Genomic DNA, 18,941 nt, shown 5'->3' on the forward strand with positions numbered 1-18,941 from the left:
TGTCAAATTTGTAAAATTTTGAAAAGGTATGAAGTGAAGACCAAGTTGCAGCCTTGCAAATCTGTTCAACAGAGGCCTCATTCTTAAAGGCCCAGGTGGAAGCCACAGCTCTAGTGGAATGAGCTGTAATTCTTTCAGGGGGCTGCTGTCCAGCAGTCTCATAGGCTAAACGTATTATGCTACGAAGCCAAAAAGAGAGAGAGGCGGCCGAAGCCTTTTGACCTCTCCTCTGTCCAGAATAAACGACAAACAGAGAAGAAGTTTGCAGAAAATCCTTAGTTGCCTGTAAGTAGAACTTCAGGGCACGGACTACGTCCAGATTATGCAAAAGACGCTCCTTCTTTGAAGAAGGGTTAGGACATAATGATGGAACAACAATCTCCTGATTAATATTCCTATTAGAAACAACCTTAGGTAAAAATCCAGGTTTAGTACGCAAAACTACCTTGTCTGAATGAAAAATCAGATAAGGAGAATCGCAATGTAAGGCAGATAACTCAGAGACTCTTCGAGCCGAGGAAATAGCCATCAAAAACAGAACTTTCCAAGATAAAAGCTTAATATCGAGGGGCGGAGCCGGCCAGCGTCTGTGATGGCCGCTTAATTTTTTGCTCCGGTTAGAGGAGCTCCTTTCCAGTCTAAATTAGAGGACATTTGCACCTAAAATACCTCTCAAAAGTGGCGGTTTGGCACAGTAGGAGCAGGAGCACCGATTGAGACCAGCCAGCACCGGATGGAAAACGTGAACGCCAGATGCACCGAGTATGCTGTTAAACAGGCCACGAGCCTGAGAGTGCTCGTATAACGCACCGGACCCGCTACCACCGTGTCAGGTAGGAGTAAGCTCAATCCATCCCCCGAACAGAACAGACTGGGCATATCAATACGGCAACATTTTATAGGTACGTTTGCTTAAATAATACCCCGCAGCACGGGCTGGAATGCTTCCAATCAAAGCCAAATATTAGGCCCCAAATAAGTCCCTACCTGACGCAGCAGCCATAAACTGAAAACTCTAGCCTGCTACTGTGATGCAGCGTGACAATCCGTAATGAAAGCAATTGGCTGAGTGATGTGAGGAGACTATTACAAGCAATACCATCACTACCAAGGGGCTAGTAAGGGAGCAAACACAGGGGCATAGAACATATGAGCACATAGGAGGCAGCTTCTATTTTACCGCTTCAAACGACAGTGCAAAGTGAAAGAAACAAGAACAGATATCTATAAATCGATTAATTGGCAGATGTATACTACAGATTAGCCTCAGGCTAGTGGATCACCTTTTAAAGGGGCCTTTTTCCACTTCTCTCACATGCACCCTCCTCTGCGACCCCTGTGATTCAAAGTGAACTAAAAACTGGCTTCAATGCAAGATAGCCCTTAACGCTTGCTTTTCACTGACATCATTGCAACTACCACTTGCTGAAATGGCATCTATACGCACAACCAGACCTGATAAATCCACCAAAGGCCCTGCACCAACCAGCTCTAAAATGGATACCTTTTTTAAAGTCCTAGAAACTTCCATGTCCACATCGTGTGAGACGCCAAGCACTGAATTGGCTACATTAACACCAGAGACAGAACCACAAGCCCTCCTAACAAAAGCAGACATCCAAAATCTACCTACGAAGGCAGACTTCGCCTCCTTCTTCACACAGGTGGGCAAACTCATCAAAGCTGGACTGTCTGAGGTGAAAAGAGAACTCTCTGACCTAGGAGAAAGGGTGATGCAAATAGAAGAGGACATAGACCAGCACAATAATGACACAGATATCCAAAATCGCACCCTTCAAGTACACGATGATATGATACAACAACTGCAAAATCAAGTCGAGGATTTGGATAACAGGGGAAGGCGACAGAACCTCAGACTACGAGGCATCTCAGAGAAAGTTTCCACATCCCAAATCCAACAACACCTACAACAACTCTTCCAATTCATCCTTCAAGAAGAAACCTCAGATATCCCACTAGACAGAGCACATAGGGCCCTGCGCCCAAAACCGCCTGAAGATAAACCGCCCAGGGACATAATCATTCGGTTCCAAAGCTTTAGGGACAAAGAAAGAATTATGTTAGCTTCCCGCAAACAACGTCAAATCCTATTTGAAGGAGATACGGTGCAAATCTTTGCGGACTTGAGCACGATCACACTCGCCAAACGCAGAGAGGCGAAATACCTAACAAGCCATTTGCAGGATTTAAAGATACCATACAGGTGGGGCTTCCCCTTCAACTCCCAAATAATCACCTACAGTTCTCCAGATGATCTCGAACAATTTTGCAGGAGCTTGAAAATCCCCGTCCCAAGCATCCTCTCTTCAAAGCCTGCGTCAACACCAAAAGACTCATCTGCACCTCAGGTGCCTAAACAACAGAGACCTCCCTGGATAAATGTCCCGAGAAAATCAAACAGAGACTCTCGACAGACAGATCATACAGTAGAAGAATTGACCTGATACTACTATCCTGAAAGACTAATCTTTTGGAAGTCATTTTCTGAGCACAACTCTCCCCTTTGTTCATACTAAGTTCCGGTTAATCACACAGTAAATTTTTCCTTGGAGGACCTTGTTGTGTTTGTTCCCTAATGATAATTAATAATATAGACCCTTGCCTACCCACCTTAGTCCTAAGCTTAAACTGTTAACTTTTCAACAGATGGAAATTGCTCCATCATAGTAATTCTTTTATATTACTATGTCCTACTGTTCCTTTCCCTGCCTTTCCCCTCCCCCTTCCCTCTCCATCGAGACCAGAGACCCAGCCGGAAAAACGCAGACAGTTATTCTTATCCTCAGGTATGTCACCCCATATTCTACCCCTTATAACAAACATTCACATACTACACGGGATACATACACAGCAATGAAGCCACCCCCCTATATGAGACCATGCTTTACGGCACCCATAAGCCATAGTCAGTCCAACATTAATACACTCCCTTGTAACACATATGGCAATCCCTGAACTTTTACTTATATCACAAAACGTAAAAGGTCTTAACTCCCCAAACAAGAAATCAATAGCCCTCAACTGGTTCCACAAACATAAAGGGGAAATCATCTTTTTACAGGAGACCCACTTTTGCAAACTCACAGAACCCAGGTGTGCTTCTAGGCATTTCCCAATAGGCTTTTTTAACTCAGCTTCCACTAAAAGAAATGGTGTGGGCATACTGTTTAGTAGTAGGGTCCCCTTCCAGCTTACCCAAAAATATGCAGATAATGAGGGCCGGTACTTGATACTACTAGGCACACTTTATAACCAACCGGTCACATTAGTGAACATTTACTCCCCAAACACAGGGCAGGCTCGCTTCTTTAAAAAAGTGATTAGGGTCTTATTGGGTGTAGCACAGGGAACGGTGATCCTTGCAGGAGACAGTAACACAGCTATGGAGCCGACTTTAGACTGTTCCAACGCTAAAAGCTCAGTGCCCAGAAGCTCATTAGGAGCTATCACAAAGTCCCTGCGAGAGGCAAATTTATTAGATGTTTGGAGAATCCAACACCCCTTACAGAAATCGTATACCTTCTATTCCAACCCCCAAAAATCCTACTCTAGAATAGATCACATATTTATCGACCAGCAGAGCCTGCCCATGGTGAGGTCTACAGAAATTCTACCGACCCCTTGGTCAGATCACTCGATGGTGACTTTATCATTGACCGTACCAGACAGACCATTGACAGAACCTACCTGGCGACTTGACGAAACACTTCTCCTACAACCAGCTATTCGGGATAAAATTCTACACACACTTAAGGATTACTTTCAACACAACACCACGTCCAATACCACCCCTACCCTGTTATGGGAAGCACATAAAGCGGTAATTAGAGGAGAATTTATGAAGCAGAAAGCGATAATTAGGAAAAACTACAATGAAAAGTACAACAAATTACTGCACCAACTGAGACATTTGGGAAATTTGCATATGCACGCGCCTAACAACACTCAATACACGGCACAACTAACTACTGCTAGGCGCGAATTAAATGATTTACTTAATAAAGAAGCACATAGGAAGGCGATTTACCTAAAAAAGCTATACTTTGTGGAGGGCAACAGAGCGGGACCCCTCTTAGCAAGAGCATTAAAGGCTCGAACGAATAGTAATTTTATCCGCAAACTAGCACACCCTTCCGCGCAGGGAGGGTTCACATATGATAGCAAGTCAATAGCAAATATATTTAGTGAATACTACAAAAAACTTTATAATATTCCAGAGACATCCCATTCCTTGGACTGCGAGGCAATAGATACATATATACAAGACTCCAATATCCCATCCCTACCCGAGCACATCTCTAAACAAATGGAGAACCCCATCACCCCACAAGAGGTTATCACAGCCATAAAAGATACACCCCTACACAAAAGCCCAGGCCCTGACGGTTTCTCGACACTTTATTATAAACAATTCCAAGATATCCTGGTTCCACACCTCACCAAACTCTTTAATTCCTTAGATAAAGAAGGCCAATTTTCCCCCAACCTGCTAGAAGCACACATCTCGGTCCTCCCCAAGCCAGACAAGCTCCCCACAGAACCGGGTAACTATCGTCCAATCTCCCTCCTGAATGGGGATATAAAAATTTATGCTAAAATCCTTGCGAACCGAATCAATAAGGAACTTTCCACACTTATTCATGTCGATCAGGCTGGCTGTTATAAGCTTGTATAATGTGGCTATTCCCAGAGAACCTTAAGTAAAACAGGCTTATACAAAAGGTTATTACCAAGGGAGATAGCTGGTTTACTTAGTACAAGTTCTTTTTATAACACTTTACAAAATCAAAATAAAGTGAATAAAACTGATGAAATGAAGCCTTTGTATATTTTACACAGTTGTAAAGAGTTGTGTTCTTTAAAGATAGGAGGCAGCAAACAAGCAGCTTATTGGTATTGTCTGAGAAAAGCAGAATTTTATAGCAAAGTCTCTTTATAGTTAAGCTTAGAAATGAGAAACTGATTTGCAGTCTGCAGTGTCCATATATCAAGAGGTATCAGGTTACAGCAGGCAGAGTGTGTGATGCAGAGAGAAGGAGAGAGCCAGATTTAACCAGTTGTGAGCACTTTAACAGTTTGTATGTCAGCAGAACTTTGGATAAGAATATATACAGCTAGAGACAATTGTATATAAAATTAATGATACTTGCGAGTGAGTTTAGAACTGCAGAGAGCGAAGGTGGCACTGAGTCAAAATGGATCACAGCAGGGAAGATGTTCTTATTTCCTGGTAGAGGTAAACACTCAGTAATGGAGCTGGCTGGAAAATCAGACTGCAGAGTTAACACAGACTTGCAAGAGTTGCTGCCAAAGACTGTTCCTTGAAGTGTAAAGCAGCAGGAAATGCTTCTTAGGTTTAGAAGCTGGAGAAATGACAACAAGGATTTCCTTTAACAGGTACAAAAACAGGATCTGTAGAATTTAGCTTTAGAGCTTGAAGCAGAGTGGGAACTACAAACTTCAATTATCAAGCAAAGCACAGGTGTACTGAACACACCTTTAAAGGGAGGTGAAGGAGTGGGTTGGTCTTAGTTCTTAAAGCTACAGGAATATGACAGATCCCCCCTTTCAGGGGCGCCCCCTTCCCGGCCCAAACCTGGTTTGTCAGGATGTAGACGATGGAAGGATGTGAGCAATTGGGGAGCATGTAAGTCCCTAAGGGGTATCCAAGAATCCTCCTCATGACCATACCCTTTCCAATGTACTAGATACTCAATTGTTCTACCCCGGCGGCGTGAATCCAGAATTGATTCCACTTCGAATTCCGTTTGATCTTCTATCAGCTGAGGAGAGTCCTCGATGACTTGAGGAATATTAACATCAGATCCTTGATAGGGTTTAAGTAGAGAAACATGGAAGGATGGGTGTATCCTGTAAGATACAGGTAGATCAAGAATCGCTGCATTAGAGTTGATCATTCTTTTTATCTTGAACGGACCTATGAACTGGTTAGCCAGTTTTTTGCTTGGTACCTTTAATTTGAGGTTTTTTGTTGAGAGCCAAACTCTATCGCCAACTGAGTATTGAGGTGGAGTTAGATGTTTTTTATCAAAATAACTCTTTTGGGTATATTTAGATTTCTCTAAGTGAATCTTTAGGGAAGTCAAAGTTTGTTTCAAATTAGAGACATAATCCAGAGCATAAGGTGATTTTGAGGTGGAGATGAAGTTGGGTACAGTGGTTGGATGGTAACCATAAGTGGCAAAGAAGGGTGAGACTTTAGTAGAAGAGTTGATGGAGTTGTTGTATGCGAATTCTGCAAGAGGTAACCATTCAACCCAGTCATCCTGGTTCTGTGAGATATAACACCTTAAGTATTGCTCCAAAGTCTGATTCAGTCTTTCAGTAAGGCCATTAGATTGGGGATGAAATGCTGTTGTCATTCTAGAGGAGATTCTTAACAATTTACATAGTGCCTTCCAAAACCTGGATGTGAATTGAGTCCCTCGATCAGTGACTATAGAGGTCGGTAAACCATGGAGTTTCACAATGTGATCAAAGAATGTTTTAGCTGTTGTGATAGCGTTTGGAATTCTCTTAAGAGGTATGAAATGAGAGAGTTTAGTAAGATGATCTATAACCACTAATATGGTTGTGAATGAATTAGATGGTGGTAATTCGACTATGAAGTCCATTCCAATCATGGTCCAAGGGACTTCAGGTATAGGTAATGGTTTTAGTAAACCAAAAGGTCTGTGGTGTTCTTTTTTACAAGCTGCACATACATGACAATCTGACACAAAGGTAACTACATCTTGTCTTAAACCAGGCCACCAGTAATTCCTTGTTAATAAATCCTGGGTTTTAGTGATTCCAGGATGACCGGACATAGGGTTCGTATGATGTAGATGTAGGATCTCCTTCCTTACAGAAGGAGGAACGTATAACAAATTGTTGTAGAAGTATAAACCTGAAGTGGTGTCCTTTACGCAGCATGATGGAATGGTAGAATCTTTTAGTAAAGCTAATAAAATGTCTTTTTGTAGGCTAGAAGTTACAGCTATAAACTTGGTCAACGGTATAACTGTTTGTTGTTCTTCCTTTTCATTATGTTTAATGAAAGAACGGGAAAGAGCATCAGCTTGGATGTTCCTTGAACCTGGTCTATATGTGATCTGAAAGTTAAATCGGTCCAGGAATAAAGACCATCGGACTTGTCTTGATGACAAGGTCTTGTTTTTTCTAAGATATTGTAAATTCTTATGATCTGTAAGAACTGTAAAAGGTTTGAGTGTCCCTTCCAGTAGGTGTCTCCAGTGTTCCAGGGCACATTTGATAGCTAGAAGTTCCAGGTCCCCAACGGAGTAATTCCTTTCAGCTATAGACAGGAGTCGAGAGTAAAAGGCTACAGGATGTAGGACTGAAGTATCGGTTTGTTGTTGGGAGAGAATAGCACCAATACCAACAGTGGAAGCATCAACCTCTAACACAAATTGAAATTCTGGATTAGAAAGCTATTTCAATTGCCATTGAGGCAGGATCCATGATTTTTTTATATACAAGCTTTAAACTATAATGTATATATGTTAGTAAATTTCTTTAAGGCTTGATAATTCTGTTATAAGCTTGTATAATGTGGCTATTCCCAGAGAACCTTAAGTAAAACAGGCTTATACAAAAGGTTATTACCAAGGGAGATAGCTGGTTTACTTAGTACAAGTTCTTTTTATAACACTTTACAAAATCAAAATAAAGTGAATAAAACTGATGAAATGAAGCCTTTGTATATTTTACACAGTTGTAAAGAGTTGTGTTCTTTAAAGATAGGAGGCAGCAAACAAGCAGCTTATTGGTATTGTCTGAGAAAAGCAGAATTTTATAGCAAAGTCTCTTTATAGTTAAGCTTAGAAATGAGAAACTGATTTGCAGTCTGCAGTGTCCATATATCAAGAGGTATCAGGTTACAGCAGGCAGAGTGTGTGATGCAGAGAGAAGGAGAGAGCCAGATTTAACCAGTTGTGAGCACTTTAACAGTTTGTATGTCAGCAGAACTTTGGATAAGAATATATACAGCTAGAGACAATTGTATATAAAATTAATGATACTTGCGAGTGAGTTTAGAACTGCAGAGAGCGAAGGTGGCACTGAGTCAAAATGGATCACAGCAGGGAAGATGTTCTTATTTCCTGGTAGAGGTAAACACTCAGTAATGGAGCTGGCTGGAAAATCAGACTGCAGAGTTAACACAGACTTGCAAGAGTTGCTGCCAAAGACTGTTCCTTGAAGTGTAAAGCAGCAGGAAATGCTTCTTAGGTTTAGAAGCTGGAGAAATGACAACAAGGATTTCCTTTAACAGGTACAAAAACAGGATCTGTAGAATTTAGCTTTAGAGCTTGAAGCAGAGTGGGAACTACAAACTTCAATTATCAAGCAAAGCACAGGTGTACTGAACACACCTTTAAAGGGAGGTGAAGGAGTGGGTTGGTCTTAGTTCTTAAAGCTACAGGAATATGACACTGGCTTTGTTCCGCTCAGGGAGGCCAGGGATAACACGATCCGTACACTTCACCTGTTGGAATATGTGAAAAAGCAAAAAATCCCTACGGTCCTGGTCTCCACTGATGCGGAAAAGGCCTTCGACAGACTAAATTGGCCCTTCCTACGCTGCACCCTAAAACAATTTGGTTTTGGAGAATTGATGATTAAACGCATTTTCCACCTATATAATGGCCCCTCAGCTAGGGTACGCACTAATGGAGTTCTCTCACAGAGGTTTAATATATGTAATGGGACAAGGCAGGGTTGCCCCCTCTCCCCCATCCTCTTTGTCCTCACGATGGAGGTTCTAGCCTGTCATATCAGGCAGAATCTAGATATCCATGGGGTAACTATTGGCCCAAATACACATAAACTAGCTATGTTCGAGGATGACATATTGCTTACCCTCTCTGAGCCTGCTTCTTCCCTGCCCATCCTGACTGCAGAATTTGATAGATTTAGTAAGCTTTCACACTTCCTTATCAATTGTTCCAAATCTGAACTCCTAAACGTCTCGATGACATCCACCAGTTTTACGAATTTCACTAAAACATGCCCATTCAAAATACAACATTCACATCTCAAATACTTGGGGATAATGCTTTCTTCCAATCCAGCAAAATGGTTCTCACTTAACTACCAACCACTCCTTCACTCTACCCAACATTCGCTATCTTCATGGAAAGACAAGCCACTATCGTGGTGGGGCAGGGTACAGTCTGTCAAAATGACAATATTGCCCAGAATCCTTTATATACTACAGGCGTTATCGATAGCCATTCCCAAATCTTATATACAACAATTACAAAAGGCTGTGAATTCCTTTGTGTGGGGCAGACTCCTTTGAATAAAAAGAGTGTATATCCTGCGCAGACTCCGCCCAAGGATATCAAGAGAAACTATGTATAGATCCCTCCAGAATGGTGGGCTGGGTCTGCCAAACATAAATGCTTACTATCAAGCGGTCTCCCTGCAAAGAATAATAGACTGGCACTGCAGAAAAGATTCCAAAGCATGGGTGACAGTTGACTCCCAGCTACTTAGATCCCCTAATCCAGGTCCTCTCTGCTGGCTCCCCAGAACTAAGTTACTCCCGCATGCTCGTCCTCCATATTATATAAACACATATTCAATACATGGGACTACCTACTCAAGACGACCCCAACATTGTCCACACCCACCTCGCCACTTACCCCTATCTTCCCCAATATAGAACTCATGGGAGGGTATGGTACCTCGAAACATGACACAGTAATTAACGAACTCCAGGATTCCGTTCCCATAGCACAACTACTCTCGCAGGGCAGGCTCAAGGCATGAGCGGATCTATCGCAGATTCTGCATGGAGCATTTGCACCATGGCTAAAGTATGCGCAATTACAACACTTCCTCCAGACAGCACACGATAAACGAGACCTACTGAGATCACCAACCCCACTAGAGCAAATCTGCCTGACTGGCAGGATCACTAGAGGATCATTATCACTGGCGAAAGCCATACTCCTGAATGCCCAGACACCCACTCTTCCCAGTTACACAGACAGATGGCACCAGGAACTGAATACGACTCTGGATACTAAACAATGGTTACAAATCTTCCAAAATACACGCACTTCATCCACTTCCCCTAAAATTATAGAGCTTAATTACAAAGTTCTTCTGCGCTGGTATCTAACCCCGAACAGACTAAACAACATTTATCCCTCCTCTTCATCCTTTTGCTGGAGGGGGTGCGATGGACAGGGCACCATGTTACATATGTGGTGGTCTTGCCCAAAATTGGGTCCCTTTTGGCATGGCATTGAATCTACCTTGAGGAAGCTGGCTGAACCAGATTTTTCATTAAACCCAAAAGTAGTTCTCTTAAATGAGACCCCCCCTTTACAATGTAGAATTAGAAGGGCGCTAATACGTATAGGCCTAAACTGTGCAAAAGCCCTTATTGCCCTTCACTGGAAATCCCCCATCACCCCGTCTCTAGAAAATTGGCTAAAAAAAGACAGATGAGATGCTTTCCTGTGAGGAATATGGCTACTATAAGAGAAATAAGTCTACATTCTATGCAGACCTGAGGTTCTACTGGGACACCATAACACATCCACATACATAGTAAAGCTGCTGCAGACACTGACGGTGATATAGCATTTGCACCCAACTGTGGCTATAAAAGGTCTCTCCCTCGCCCTCCCTCCCTCCCCTTCCTTCCCCCCTTTTTTTTCCCTCTCTTTACTGCTCTCTTCTTCTTAGTTCCTTTTTTCTTTGAGTTTAGGTTTAACACTGTTTACTTGAATTTGAATTTGCTTGATAACGATCACCCACTATGAGCTACGAAGAGGCACAGCTGCAACAATCCCCTGGGGTAAGCTAGATAGATCATAGGACTGCTTCAAGTTTATGGCTCCCCTAGGGATTACGAACTCATGCATTGCAGCATATTAGTTTTTTCAAACTTTAAGTTTTGATGTTAGACACACGATCCAAGATGTGAATGCCTCGTTTATATTTTTTGTAACCTGTATGGGCATGCTCCATTGTCTATGTTGAATTGTCACTATCTTTCTTGCAAACCAATAAAAAGTTATTTAAAAAAAAAAAAAAAAAAGCTTAATATCAATGGAATGAAGGGGTTCAAACGGAACACCCTGAAGAACTTTAAGAACCAAGTTTAAGCTCCACGGAGGAGCAACAGTTTTAAACACAGGCTTAATCCTAGCCAAAGCCTGACAAAAAGCCTGAACGTCTGGATTCTCTGCCAGACGTTTGTGTAAAAGAATAGACAGAGCAGAAATCTGTCCCTTTAACGAACTAGCGGATAAACCCTTTTCTAAACCCTCTTGTAGAAAAGACAATATCCTAGGAATCCTAACCTTACTCCATGAGTAACTCTTGGATTCACACCAATGTAAATATTTACGCCATATCTTATGGTAAATTTTTCTGGTAACCGGTTTCTGAGCCTGTATCAATGTATCAATAACCGACTCCGAGAAACCACGCTTTGAGAGAATCAAGCATTCAATCTCCATGCAGTCAGCCTCAGAGAAATTAGGCTTGGATGGTTGAAAGGACCCTGAAGTAGAAGGTCCTGCCTCAGAGGCAGAGACCATGGTGGACAGGACGACATGTCCACTAGGTCTGCATACCAGGTCCTGCGTGGCCACGCAGGCGCTATCAGAATCACTGATGCTCTCTCCTGTTTGATCCTGGCAATCAGACGAGGCAGCAACGGAAACGGTGGGAACACATAAGCCATGTTGAAAATCCAAGGGACTGCTAGTGCATCTACCAGCACCGCTCCCGGGTCCCTGGACCTGGATCCGTAACAAGGAAACTTGGCGTTCTGGCGAGAAGCCATGAGATCCAGTTCCGGTTTGCCCCAACGAAGAATCAGTTGAGCAAATACCTCCGGGTGAAGTTCCCACTCCCCCGGGTGAAAGGTCTGGCGGCTTAGAAAGTCCGCCTCCCAGTTCTCCACGCCTGGGATGTAGATCGCTGACAGATGGCAAGAGTGAGACTCTGCCCAGCGAATTATCTTTGAGACTTCTAACATCGCTAGGGAACTCCTGGTTCCCCCTTGATGATTGATGTAAGCCACAGTCGTGATGTTGTCCGACTGAAATCTGATGAACCTCAGTGTTGCTAACTGAGGCCAAGCTAGAAGAGCATTGAATATCGCTCTTAATTCCAGAATGTTTATTGGAAGGAGTTTCTCCTCCTGAGTCCATGATCCCTGAGTCTTCAGGGAATTCCAGACTGCGCCCCAGCCTAGCAGGCTGGCATCTGTTGTTACGCTGGTCTGCGAAAAGTCATTCCCTTGGACAGATGAATCCGAGACAACCACCAGAGAAGAGAATCTCTGGTCTCCTGGTCCAGATTTAGTAAAGGGGACAGATCTGAGTAATCCCCATTCCACTGACTCAGCATGCATAATTGCAGTGGTCTGAGATGCAGGCGCGCAAATGGCACTATGTCCATTGCCGCGACCATTAAGCCGATTACTTCCATGCACTGAGCTACTGATGGGATTGGAATGGAAGACACGGCAAGCATTTAGGATTTTTGATAACCTGGACTCCGTCAGGTAAATCTTCATCTCTACAGAATCTATAAGAGTCCCTAGAAAGGGAACCCTTGTGAGTGGTAACAGAGAACTCTTTTCCATGTTCACTTTCCACCCATGCGACCTCAGAAATGCTAGAACTATCTCTGTATGAGACTTTGCATTTTGAAAACTTGGCGCTTGTATCAGAATGTCGTCTAAGTACGGAGCCACCGCTATGCCTCGCGGTCTTAGTACCGCCAGAAGCGAGCCCAGAACCTTTGTAAAAATTCTCGGGGCCGTAGCTAACCCGAAGGGAAGAGCTACAAACTGGTAATGCCTGTCTAGAAAGGCAAACCTTAGGTACCGATAATGATCTTTGTGAATCGGTATGTGAAGGTAGGCATCCTTTAAGTCCACTGTGGTCATATACTGACCCTCTTGGATCATGGGTAGGATGGTTCGAATAGTCTCCATTTTGAATGATGGAACTCTTAGGAATTTGTTTAAGATCTTTAGGTCCAAGATTGGTCTGAATGTTCCCTCTTTCTTGGGAACCACAAACAGATTTGAGTAAAATCCTTGCCCTTGTTCCGTCCGCGGAACTGGGTGGATCACCCCCATTACTAGGAGGTCTTGTACACAGTGAAGAAAAGCCTCTTTCTTTATTTGGTTTGCTGATAACCTTGAAAGATTAAATCTCCCTTGTGGAGGAGAAGCTTTGAAGTCCAGAAGGTATCCCTGAGATATAATCTCCAACGCCCAGGGATCCTGGACATCTCTTGCCCAAGCCTGGGCGAAGAGAGAAAGTCTGCCCCCCACTAGATCCGTTTCCGGATAGGGGGCCCTCTCTTCATGCTGTCTTAGGGGCAGAAGTAGGCTTTCTGGCCTGCTTGCCCTTGTTCCAGGACTGGTTGCTTTTCCAACCCTGTCTGTAACGAGCAGCAGTTCCTTCCTGTTTTGGAGCGGAGGAAGTTGATGCTGCTCCTGCCTTGAAATTACGAAAGGCACGAAAACTAGACTGTTTGGCCTTTGATTTGGCCCTGTCCTGAGGAAGGGTGTGACCATTACCTCCAGTAATGTCAGCAATAATCTCCTTCAAGCCGGGCCCGAATAAGGTTTGCCCTTTGAAAGGAATATTAAGCAATTTAGATTTAGAGGTTACATCTGCTGACCAGGATTTAAGCCATAGCGATCTGCGCGCCTGAATGGCGAATCCGGAGTTCTTAGCCGTTAGTTTGGTTAAATGCACAACGGCATCTGAAACAAATGCATTAGCTAGCTTAAGGGCTTTAAGCTTGTTCAAAGTCTCATCCAATGGTGCTGTGCAAATAGCCTCTTCCAGAGACTCAAACCAGAAAGCCGCTGCAGCAGTGACGGGCGCAATGCATGCAAGGGGCTGTAATATAAAACCTTGTTGAACAAACATTTTCTTAAGGTAACCTTCTAATTTTTTATCCATTGGATCTGAGAAAGCACAACTATCCTCCACCGGAATAGTGGTACGCTTGGCTAAAGTAGAAACTGCTCCCTCCACCTTAGGGACCGTCTGCCATAAGTCTCGTGTGGTGGCGTCTATTGGGAATATTTTTCTAAATATCGGAGGAGGGGAAAAAGGCACACCGGGTTTATCCCACTCCTTGTTAATAATCTCTGTAAGCCTTTTAGGTATAGGAAAAACGTCAGTACACACCGGTACCGCATAGTATTTATCCAGCCTACATAATTTCTCTGGGATTGCAACCGTGTCGCAATCATTCAGAGCCGCTAATACCTCCCCTAGTAATACACGGAGGTTCTCAAGCTTAAATTTAAAATTTTAAATGTCTGAATCCGGTCTCCCTGGATCAGATCCGTCACCCACAGAATGAAGCTCTCCGTCCTCATGTTCTGCAAATCGTGACGCAGTGTCAGACATGGCCCTCATATCATCAGCGCGCTCTGTCCTTAACCCAGAGCTATCGCGCTTGCCTCTTAACTCAGGCAAATTAGATAATACTTCTTTCATAACATTAGCCATATCTTGTAAAGTGATTTGTAAGGGCCTTGATGTGCTTGGCGCCACAATCTCACGCACCTCCTGAGCGGGAGGCAAAGGTACTGACACGTGAGGAGAGTTAGGCGGCATAACTTCCCCCTCGTTGTCTGGTGATAATTTCTTTACCGGTAAAGACAGACTTTTATTTAAAGTAACATCAATACAATTGGTACACATATTTCTATTGGGCTCCACATTGGCCTTTAAACATAATGAGCAAGCAGATTCATCTGTGTCAGACATGTTTAAACAGACTAGCGATGAAGCTATCAAGCTTGGAAATTTCTTTCAATAAGTTTACAAGCAATATAAAAAACGCTGCAGCGCTTTTAAAAACACAAAAAAACTGTCACAGTTGAAATAACAACGAACTAATACGGTTATAGCAACCAATTTTAAACAGTAAGTGTATGAAATTAGCAGAGGATTGCACCCATTAGCAAAAGGATGATTAACCCCTCAATACCCAAAACGGATAATCAATTTAAGATTTAACGCTTTTCTCACAGTCAAACACACTATCACAGGTCTGCTGTGACTGATTACCTCCCTCAAAAATGAATTTTGAAGACCCCTGAGCTCTCTGGAGACGTCCTGGATCAAAGAGGAAGAAGCAGGAAGACTGTGCTAGAATTTTAACTGCGCAACAAGGCGCTAAAAAAAGGTCCCTCCCACTCATATCACAACAGTGGGAGACCTGATATAACTGTGTCTATGCAATACGTTAGCCATGTGGAAAAAAATCATGCCCAAAAAGATTTATCACCAAAGTACCTCACAAAACGAATAACATGCCAGAAAACGTTTTAAAAAACAACTTTCCAGTGTTATGCAAAGTGATCACTAAGCCTGCTACCAGTCGCTTCTACTGCAGTTAAGGCTCATACATTTATTTCAGTACTAACAGTATTTAAAGTTAAATTCTAGTCCCTAGAAAATAACTCAACTGCGCATTAATTTATCAGCCTGATACCAGTCGCTACTACTGCATTAAAGGCTGTACTTACGTCATATGGGTAACAGCAGTGTTTTCATAGTCAATTCCATTCCTAGAAAATATTTTACTGCACATACCTCATTTGCGGGGGACCCCGCATGCTATTCCGTTCTCTGAAAGTACCCCACTCCTCAGAATGTGCGAGAACAGCCAGTGGATCTTAGTTACGTCTGCTAAGATCATAGAAAAAACGCAGGCAGATTCTTCTTCTAAATACTGCATGAGAGAACAAACAGCACACTCCGGTGCTATTTTAAAATAATAAACTTTTGATTGAAGAATGTTACTCCTGTCTCCTCTCACAACCTCCTTTGTTGAGACTTGCAAGAGAATGACTGGGTATGACATGTGAGGGGTGGAGCTATATAGCAGCTCTGCTTGGGTGATCCTCTTGCAACTTCCTGTTGGGAAGGAGAATATATCCCATAAGTAATGGATGACCCGTGGACTGAACACACTTAACAAGAGAAAGAGGATTACCTCAACTGGTGAAGAATAACTGAAATATTGTGGAAACAGATAAGAACTTTCTTTTTAAAGGGATGAAGCACCCTCAAGTGGGATTCAAGAGATCCCAATCTATTAGGGACATTTTAGTAAAGGTCGACCCAGTACACAGTTACATGACTACTACTTGGCTTCAGACTGTGAAACCTGGCTGCTATAGATGTGCCGGGTGCACGACTTGTAATGGTCTATTTACTGAAAAATTCTTTACCCATCCAGGCACCAACCGTAGATATACTATCCGACATACAGTAACCTGCATGACAACATTTATTGTATATTTGTTACATTGTCCGTGTGGGTTATTCTATGTTGGAAAAACAGTGGATGATCTCCGGACGCGTATGGCCAACCATTGCCTGCAATTAGAGCTGCTATAGAGAAAAAGGGGTCTGAACAAACCGTAGCTCACCACTTTGCACTGACTGGCCATACCATTGCCGATTTGAGATATGTGATAATTTATGCTTAGTTCTAGTTAGCGCCTGTTTTTATCAATTGGTTTTTCTTTCTTGTATATACATGTTTATATCCTATAGCATAAGCTGCCCCCGCTATTCATGGGCTATAATGGCCACCAGTAGGATATGCACAATGTGGATGACACTAGTAATGATTTAGATTGTGAATATTACGTGATAGTAGATCAGATAGCATTTGATGTTTAGCTAAGTATAGTAACGATTGTGTGTGTATTTTTTATACATTATGATCTATAATGTCTCTGTCATTTTATTATTTTTAGAATCATGGCAATGGGCTGAGCCTGCGCAGTGGTGCGTCCAAGACGCCAGGGAGTTTCCGGGTTGGTGGCGTGGGTGTTTGGTGGAGGGTACATATGGAGTGAGGTATATGCACTTTTTTACTTTATGTGATCTGAGGACGGGGATAACATCCCCGAAACGTCACTGCTGTAATTGAATAAACTAAATGTTTGTATTGCAAAGACCCGGTGAGTGTTTTCATTACGCTTGTATATGTGTATATATATATTCTTGTTATAAAGACAGCACTCGCTGGATTTGATAAAACTTAGCTTTTATTGAATGGAATTCATAAAAAGTCCCATGACGTTTCAGTGCCTGACTGGCACCTTTATCAAATGGATTCACCCAGCGTGCAGGTAGATGGTATATCCTGGCATCCGGGAAGTCTGGTTAAAAGAGCAGGAGCTGAAGCCTTAAATATTCTGTCAAAAGTCTAACTCACAAATGATTGAATGCCGTTTTCGGCTCCAGACGTGCATATCCGTGTGACCACGCTCCCTTCCGGTACATCCGCTTCATGCCTATTGGTGTGTGTCACGCTCTCAACCAACCACTGATTCTGAGATGAAGGGAGCAAGCACATGGCTAATTAGCATACATGATACTGCGCATGTCACTGCGGTGATCGGAATAAAACAGGTTATATGATCGTGCAGCATCAGAAATTAAAATAATTAAAAAATTATCATGCACTGTACACGGTACTGTTTAAAGTGGTAGCTGGTGTTTAACATATAAACAATGTGATGTGGGTGTTGTGATGTGTGTCAAGGGGTATTCAGTATCATCTAGATGCCCATTTTAATGTATGATGGTAGAGTATGGCAGCAAATACCAATCAGGTGTAGGACTTAGATTGACAAGTATAAAGAGTCAATTATATTGACACAGTCCAGAGGGAGGAATCAGCCAATAAAAGGACCAAAGTCCATTTTCACATTGAGTCCCCTGGGTTCCACTGTATCCAAGGTGTAAATCCACTTTGTTTCAAGTTGAAGCAATCGTCTCCCTCGGTCACCTCCTCTTGTCAGGGGAGGGATGTGGTCTTTGATCATCATTCTAAGTCTACATCCACAGTGTATCCAGCCTTAGAACAAACACAGTGTATCCAGCCTTAGAACAAACACAGTGTATCCAGCCTTAGAACAAACACAGTGTATCCAGCCTTAGAACAAACACAGTGTATCCAGCCTTAGAACAAACACAGTGTATCCAGCCTTAGAACAAACACTGTGTATCCAGCCTTAGAACAAACACAGTGTATCCAGCCTTAGAACAAACACAGTGTATCCAGCCTTAGAACAAACAAAGTGTATCCAGCCTTAGAACAAACACTGTGTATCCAGCCTTAGAACAAACACTGTGTATCCAGCCTTAGAACAAACACTGTGTATCCAGCCTTAGAACAAACACAGTGTATCCAGCCTTAGAACAAACACAGTGTATCCAGCCTTAGAACAAACACAGTGTATCCAGCCTTAGAACAAACAAAGTGTATCCAGCCTTAGAACAAACACAGTGTATCCAGCCTTAGAACAAACACAGTGTATCCAGCCTTAGAACAAACACAGTGTATCCAGCCTTAGAACAAACACAGTGTATCCAGCCTTAGAACAAACACAGTGTATCCAGCCTTAGAACAAACACAGTGTATCCAGCCTTAGAACAAACACAGTGTATCCAGCCTTAGAACAAACACAGTGTATCCAGCCTTAGAACAAACACAGTGTATCCAGCCTTAGAACAAACACAGTGTATCCAGCCTTAGAACAAACACTGTGTATCCAGCCTTAGAACAAACACTGTGTATCCAGCCTTAGAACAAACACTGTGTATCCAGCCTTAGAACAAACACTGTGTATCCAGCCTTAGAACAAACACAGTGTATCCAGCCTTAGAACAAACACAGTGTATCCAGCCTTAGAACAAACACAGTGTATCCAGCCTTAGAACAAACACAGTGTATCCAGCCTTAGAACAAACACAGTGTATCCAGCCTTAGAACAAACACAGTGTATCCAGCCTTAGAACAAACACAGTGTATCCAGCCTTAGAACAAACACTGTGTATCCAGCCTTAGAACAAACACTGTGT

At 42.8% G+C, this 18,941-nt stretch overlaps 1 protein-coding gene across 1 annotated transcript in view; it reads right to left on the minus strand.

Annotated features, from left to right (window-relative positions):
• The window catches only part of LCA5 (lebercilin LCA5), a 121,029-nt gene that overhangs the window by 74,028 nt on the left and 28,060 nt on the right, over positions 1-18,941 (minus strand). The gene's annotated exons all lie outside the window — the stretch shown is intronic.

The sequence above is a fragment of the Bombina bombina genome, chromosome 4 (assembly GCF_027579735.1).
Source record: "Bombina bombina isolate aBomBom1 chromosome 4, aBomBom1.pri, whole genome shotgun sequence".
NCBI classification, from domain to species: domain Eukaryota; kingdom Metazoa; phylum Chordata; class Amphibia; order Anura; family Bombinatoridae; genus Bombina; species Bombina bombina.